Raw genomic sequence first — 8,218 nt, forward strand, 5'->3', positions numbered from 1 at the left:
AGCAAACAAAAAAAATGAATGCCATCATAAAAAAACTATTATGGTGACATGGATGTTCGACACAGATCTAAAAGAAGAGAATGATTCTAAAACATCTACAAAGAAAGCTTCAAGTCAAAACACATCTTGGACACAAATGAATGATTAGCCATCATAAATGAATGCCATCATAAAAAGCTATTGTGGTGACAGGGATGCTCATCACAGATCTAAAAGAAGAGAATGATTCTAAAACATCTACAAAGAAAGCCTCAAATTAAGACACATCTTGAACACGAATTCAATGAGAATTCCTATAAGGGATGAAACAAGGTTTAATTTAAAAAAAAATGAAATGAGAGTCCTAGAGGAAAATTTTGAAAAAGAAATGGGAGCTATGAAAGAAAGAATTGGAAAGGGAATTAATAGCTTGGCATAAAAGGTGCAAAGCCTTGCCAAAGTAAAAAACGTCCTGAAAATTATATTGGGCCAAATAGAAGCCGTGGAAGAATTCCATAAGACAAAAAGAAATAGTGATGCAAAGTCAAAAGACCGAAAAAAAACAGAAGAAAAGGTAAGATATCTCAACGCAAATCTATTGACATGGAACACAGATTGAAGAGAAAAAAATTAAGACTTGTTAGGCTTACTGAAAGATAATACTCTTCTTCCTCCCCCAAAAAGAGATAGACCCTAGACATCCTATTTCAAGAAACCTTAAAAGAAAACTGCCCGGATCTTTTAGAACCAGAGGACAAAATGGGTCACTTTCTAAAAGAAACCCCCAAATGAAAACTCCCAGCAATATTATAAACTCAAGAATAAAAATCTAGTGCTTCTAGGTCAAAGAAAAAATACTTCAAGCAACAAGAAGGCAAGTATTTGACTACCAAAAAGCCACAATAAGAATCATACACTGTTTAGTAGGCACTATCATAAAAGAGCAGAAAATTTGTATAACATTATTCCAAAAGGATATAGATTTGCAGCTAAAAATAAGTTACCCAGGAAAAAATTGAATATAAACTATGGGTCAGGGTGGGGTGGAATGGATCTTTAATGAAATAAAGAACTTCCAAGCATTCCTGATGAAAATGCCAGTGCTGTGTAGAAACTTTGAAGTGCCATTACAGATATTAAGGTTAACATGAAAAGGTAAACATGAACAAATAATTATAAAGGAGAAACTGTTTACATTCCAATATGAGGAGATGATACATATGTCCCCTCTGAACCCTATCATCATCAGGGATCATAGTGGGAGTCTAATTAGACATAGATAGAGTCTAATTAGAGGACCTAGGAGTAGTTCTATTATACCCTGATGATCTTAAAAGAAAAATAGAAAGAGCAGGGAAGATGAATACACTAGAAGGCAGGAGAAAGTAAAGTTGTGGAAAATTATCTTACAGAATCAGAGCATGCAACTATAAGTCTATATAAACAAGGAGGAAGGGGTGGAGGAATGGATGATACATGAGGATCCCTGATATGAAATGGTCAAAGGAAGGATGAATACATATGCACAAAGAGTTCAGTACAGAAATGTATTTCAGCCAACAGGGAAATAGAAATGAAAGAGGAAAATGAAGAAAGGAGAATCAGAGAGTGGGTTAAGGGATGGGTTAGTCTTAAGCAAAACAAACTAAGAATTTATAAAAATATTTGTAACTCTTTTTGAAGTGACAAAGAATTGGAATCTGAGGAGTTGCTTATCAATTGGGGAATGGATAGACAATAATGTTAGGTATATAAAAGTGATGGAATACTATCATTCTGTAAGAAATAATGAAAATGATGGTTTCAGAGAAACCAGGGAAGACTTCTATGAACCAATGCTGAGTAAAGTGAACAGAACCAGTAGAACAGTTTATAATAAGGACAACAGTATTGTACAGACAGACAACTTTGAAAGACTCAGGGACTCTGATCAGCATAATGACCAACTACAATTCCAGAAAGCTAATCATGAAACATACTGTCCACTTCCATATAGAAAGATAAAGGACTCAGAGTGCAGAATAAGACATATGTATATATTTACTTTTGGATATGGCCAATATGGAAATGTTTTGCTTAATTATACATATTTGTAACAGGGGAGTTTTGTTTTTCTTTCATTTTCAATTGAAAGGAGGGAAGATTGAAGAAGTTGGATTTTTCCTGATTGAAAAGAGTAAACTAAAAAAAAAAAAGAAAGAAAAGAAAGGGCATGGGAGTCAGAGTTGAGGAGATATATCCTCCCTACTATATCCTTAAAATGAGAAGGGTCTTAGGGATAAGTTTGCACAACCCCTCATTTTGCTAAGAAAGAATTCAAGTACCAGAGAAGGGAAGAGACTTGCTCAAAGCCACACAAATTGTATATAGTAGAGGCTGAATTTGAACCTAGCTCAATGCTCTGACCAAAGGCATGAAATGCCATCCAAAGACTACCTGCCCTTTGGCAGGGCTGGCTATGAAGTTGTGTGTCGTAGAAGAAAAGACACAACTTGAGGTCAGGAAGACCTAGGTGTCTGAGATACTTACTGAGTCTCTGAGCCTCAATTTTCTCATCTGTAAAATGAAAGGATATTAATAGTTGTCTATATTCCAGCCATACTGGCCCATTTTCTATTCCTACTACATAATATTCCACCTTGCATTTCCATGTATTTGTATGGGCTGTCCCCTAAGTCTACAAAACACTCCCTTCTTGCTTCGCCATCTCAGAATATCTAGTTTCCTTCATAGCTCAGCTCACACGCCACCTTCTAAATGAAACCCATTCTGATCCCTCCCAGCTACTAGCTGCCCTCCCAGAAATTACTTCATATTTCCTTTGCATCTGCTTATATAAGTATATGCCACCAACTCCATAAGGGTAAGGAGTTTTATTTTTGGTTTTGTATTTCCAGTGGTTGTTATGCGGTAGATGCTTAATCAGTTCCTGTTGAATGATTGACACCTAAATCACAAGTGTGTAATGAGGATTAAGTAGGATAATGTATATAAAGTGATAGAGAATTTGGACCAATTTATTTCACCAATAACAAAAGAAGAGGAATTTCATCAAACTTTCCCTCAAGGACCCAGAATTTGTAGAATTTAGCTGTTGTTATTTTTTGAAAGGAGACCGAGAAGCACTCAGACCAGTAGGAAGAGGAGGAGAGAGCACTGTCACAATAACCTAGAGAGAAGAGAATATCAAAGAGCTCACAAGCTACCACCCAAGTTCAGATCTTAATCTTCTCTCACTCTGACTATTATAATAGTCTCCTAATTGGTTTCCCTGTCTCAGGTTTCTCACCACTCCAATCCATCTTCCACAAAGATACAAAAATGATTTACCTAAAGTACAGGTCTAACTGAGTCACCCTCCTGCACAATTAATTCCAACAGCACCTTTTCCCTCTAGGATCAACTATAAACACCTCTCTTTAGAGGTAGAATGAGCAGATGAGAACGATTTGTTCCAGCAGCCATGGAGGTGGCTGAAGCTTGGTCAGACATCAAAGACCCCAAAGGCATCCACTACAACCCTGGGCCATCACCAATTGTCTTGACTTTTGTCTTGTCGCTGGACTTTGATGACTCTGGAAGAGAGAGTGAGGCTGATGACTTTGTGCAGCTCTACCTCACTTAAATCCAGTTCAGGCATGAGTCAAGGCAACCCCCCACGATGTCTTCAGTCCTCTTCCAAAGAGAAGGATGGATGATAGCAATGACAAAATCCATTGCAACCTGACTCCAACCTACCTTTAGTCTTCTATGTTACTCCCTGTTATGCATGGGCTCTTCCAAACAAGTGTCCTTGCTGTTTTTTACATATGACATTTTATCTCTGTTTTCTTTACCTTGTCACAGGTCGTTGTCCATGTCTGATATGTATTCCCTTCTCGTCTCTTCCTTTTAAAATCCTAGCTTCCTTTAGAGTTTAGTTCAAAATATCATCTGCTATAATAGGACCTATATAATGTCTTTCCTGATCCCCCCCAGCTGTTAATGCCCCTTTATCTAAAATTAGTGTGTTTTTTGTATTTTGTGTATACATATGTGTATGTATATAATGTGTGTGTGTGTGTGTGTGTGTGTGTGTGTGTATACATATATATGTATGCCTTGAGGATAAGGACTATTCATGTCTGTCTTTGTATCCTCAGTATCTAACAAAAAACATCACACATAGTAGATGTTTAATAAATGCTTGTTGATTGATTGATTCCAGAGCCCTCTTTAAAAATGTAGATAACCCTAGGGTATTTGTACCTAAGTTGTTTGGCTGAAAATCCTCTTACATACTACTTTTTGCCAGCTGTGCCCTTTGTTTTGTGGGAAAAGCTGCAAAAATGAGAGTCAGATGATCTAGGTTTGAATCATGATTTCGTGTCTCTATGATATTGGATAAGTGAGTTACCCTCTCTGTGCCTCAATCTCCTCATCAACAAAGCAAAGATAGTAATGACTGCCTTAGCCACAGATTTGTGAGGAAGAGATGAGATACTAATTTGAAAAATGCTCTTTAAAAATTGATGTATCACAGATGAGGTGCCAGAGTCATAAGGTAGTTGAGTAATACTACCTCCCCTGTGAAAATGAGGGTTTTAATTTTTGTTGGAAATCTTATTCTTTCATGTATATTTTGTTTATCTGCTTAATTTTGCCTGAATCGAAACTTGTCAGTGTTCAATGTTCAGGATAATCATGGGTGTAGTCACTTTCATCATATTCGTTTCTGTCAAATTCTCTTGCACAAAGAGAACATTTAGGTAATTCAATTCATTTCAACAAACATTTAGTAAAACCCTACCCTACCTAAAATATGTGTCTTAAAGCCACAGTATTTAATGTAAATTCAAAATAAGGAAAGACTCCAGTATATATGTGAAATAATCACAGCAAATACAGACAAGAAAGCCTACAGTCTTGTTTTCACAATCTTTTTCCTGCTTCTCTTGCCAAACATGTAATTTTCCCCTCTGCATAATATTCTGGAAAGAGAAGCAGCTCACACTGTTGGTCCCAACCAGCTGCATGAGTCTCTTGCAACTGAATCCCTGGCATATTCTGTCTGTTTCCTCAGCAACATCATCTCTAGGAGGGCCACTGTTGTATATTGCACATCTGTACCACACTCCATCCCAGATGAAATAATAATCCTTTTTTGAGGTGAATCAAATCCATTAGGATTTAAGGGCTGGAATTTCCTATTCTAAAACACTGGCTCTAAACATCTTCCCGGCAAATATAATTTATTGGTATCAAGAAAGCTTCAGAATCCTTTGGGCTGCCTAAGGTGCTACTCCTATTGAGAATTTGGTACCAAATGAGCCAATCACCTAGCATTTACTAAATGCCTCCTACGTGCCAGGCACTGTGCTATATATTAGTGATACAAAGAAAGGCAAAAGATAGTTCCTGCGTTTAAGGAGCTCACAGTCTAATGGGAGAGACAGCACGCAAACAATTTTGTATCAACTCTCTAATTCTTAGGATAAATTGGGGGCAGTCCCAGAGGGAAGCCACTCAGAGTAGGGACTGGGAAAGAGTTCTTGCAGAAGGTGGGATTTTAGCTGAGACTTGAAGGAAGCCAAGATGGGGCATGAGATGGGAGAGAATCCCAGGCATTGCAGATAGCCAGTGAAAATGGTTGGGGTTAGGAGATAAAGTGTCTTGTTTAAGGAAAAGTAAGGAAGACTGGATTACAGAGTATATGGAGGAGAGTAAGGTGTGAGAAGTCTGGAAAGGCAGGAAACGGCCAGGCTGCAAAGGACTTTAAAAACCAAACAATTTTTATGTTGGATCCTAGAGGCAACAGGGAGATTCTGGAATTAATTAAATACGGGGCTAACTCGGTTAAACACCTTTAGGAAGATCAATTTGACAGCTGAGTGGAGGATAGATTAGGGATAGGAGAGACTTGAAGTAGGAAGACCAACCAGCAGGCTATTGGAATAGTCCAAGTGTGAGGGAATGAGGGCCTGTACCAGGGTGGTGGTAGTGTTAGAGAAAAGAATGTACAGCACAAAAGATACTATGAGGGAGCAATGCTAGGACTTGAGGACTGGCTGTAGGATGGGAAGATTGTGAGGAGTGAAGGAGGACACCTCAGTTTTGAGCCTGGTGAGCTCTGCTCTCCTTTCCTTCCTTTATTAATCTCATTTGCTTCCTTTAACACTCATCAAGCACAATGTAAACTTCAGAAATAATGAGATTTGAAGGATCGTAGATTCAGATTTATAAGCTAATATTTGCAAACTGCTTTGAGTTCTTTTGAAAAGGGCTCTGAAACAAATATATTATTTAATAGTATTCATTTCCTTTGTTAACTTTGGGTTCTTTTCTTGAACCCCGTTAATACCCATCTTTCTTAAACTCTTAAGCTAAGGAGTGGTGCATAATATGTATACAAAACCAATACAACTTTGACTGTCTTTTTGAGATTAACTTTACATTTATTCATGCATGCATCAAACATTGATTTTGCATCTACTTTGCTCTTGGCAATGAAGGGGACAAAAAAAAATGAATAAGGCACAGACCCTTCCTTCCTGTATGAAGCATATAATGTAATAGGAGAGACAAGCCATACATAAGTAACTGTAAAACAAAATGGAGCTTAATAAGCATATAAAATAAGTATTTCTGTAAAGTTTTATAATAATTTAGAGGGAGAGATTAATTCCAGATCCAGAATTGTTTCCTTGACAGATACAAATGATTTCATAGGCTGACATAGGGTAGGTGGAGATTGAGTGGGGAGGAGAACATTCCAGTCACTGGGCTTCAGGGTGAACAAATGCAGAGGCAGGAGAACTGTAACAGAAGGTACTGCTCTTTTTGTTTTGGGAGAATCATACAGTCTAAGCATTGGAAAGGACCTCAAAAGCCATCTTATCCAATCTATATTTCAACAAGAATCCGTTTGACCACTACCCAAGTGGCCATCCTACACTTGATGCAAGACCTTCAAGTGAAAAGGGATCTCACTTCTCATTGTTGGGAAATTTTTCCTTCTATTTTGACCTCTTTGCAACTTTGACCTCTTCTGCCTAGTTCTGTCCTCCAGGACAAGCAGAATGTCCGAGTCCAAGTAAGCTCTCTTCCAAACAGTAGTCCTTCACCTACTCCAAGATAGTTAACATGATCTCTCTAGATTTTTTTTTCTCCAGGCTAAATATCTCCAGTTCTTTTCATCTTGAGGCTTTTTACCACCCTGGTCACCTTCTTCTGTATCTTCTCCACCTTTACAATGTCATACTAAAAATGTGTTGCATAAAACTGAATATGAGGGAGAGAATAAGCATTTATATAGCCACAAGCATTTATATTTGCCAAGCAGTTTTACAAATATTATCTCATTTGATCCTTATAACAACCTCCTGTGAGTTAGGTGGTGTTATTATCCCCATTCTACAGTTTGAAAAAATGAGGCAAACAAAAGTTAAGTCATACAGGTAGCAAGTGTCTGTGTTGGTAAGCAAAGTGGGCTCCTTAGCACTTAGTTCAACCAAGTGCCCTTGAATAGTTTGGCTTTTGTTCCCTTTGAGTAATTTAGTGTATTTCATTGAGCCTTACTGGGTGCTAAACCCCAGGCCCAAACCCCTATTAGGTGTAAAACCTTAGTGGGTGTGGATTGGCAACTAAGGTGGGGCCCAAGGGGGGGAAGTATAAGTAAGGAATGTAAGGAAACATTTCCCAACCATCGGAGCTATCCAAAAACGGAACGTATAACTTGACCCACCTCGGGAGGTCATGGGTTCTTCTTCACTTCTCAGTCCAGGGAGGGCCTAGTTTACATGTCTGGGACAGCAGAGGCTCTTAGACCACGTGGGTTTAAGTTGCCTCTTTGTGATGATTTTAGGTCATATGGGTGAGTAGCATGTGTGACTCACCCCTGATGCTGAAAAAGATATAAAACCAGGGGTTGGTCTCCTCTTCCTTGGAGCTCATTCCTGCAGCAGTGGTGGCGTGCATGACTCTGGGCCAGCCCTTGTTCTGAGCTCCTGGGCTGAACCTAGATGCTGGTAACTATGAATCTGTATTGGGTCTGTCTGTTGATGTTTGTACTTTGTAATTTGCTCTAAAGTTCAGGGTGCTGGCTTTTTCCCCTGAACTAAGTGAATGATATTTGTGTGCTGAATTAAAGTAAGCTTGTCAACCCCTTCACCTTGCCTTCCTTAGTTAAGCAGATCAAAAGAACCTGTGCTGTTGGCAGCTTTCTAGGTGCTGGCTGTAGGTGGATCTTACACCCCCACAG

This window comes from Trichosurus vulpecula, chromosome 4 (genome assembly GCF_011100635.1).
Source record: "Trichosurus vulpecula isolate mTriVul1 chromosome 4, mTriVul1.pri, whole genome shotgun sequence".
NCBI lineage: Eukaryota > Metazoa > Chordata > Mammalia > Diprotodontia > Phalangeridae > Trichosurus > Trichosurus vulpecula.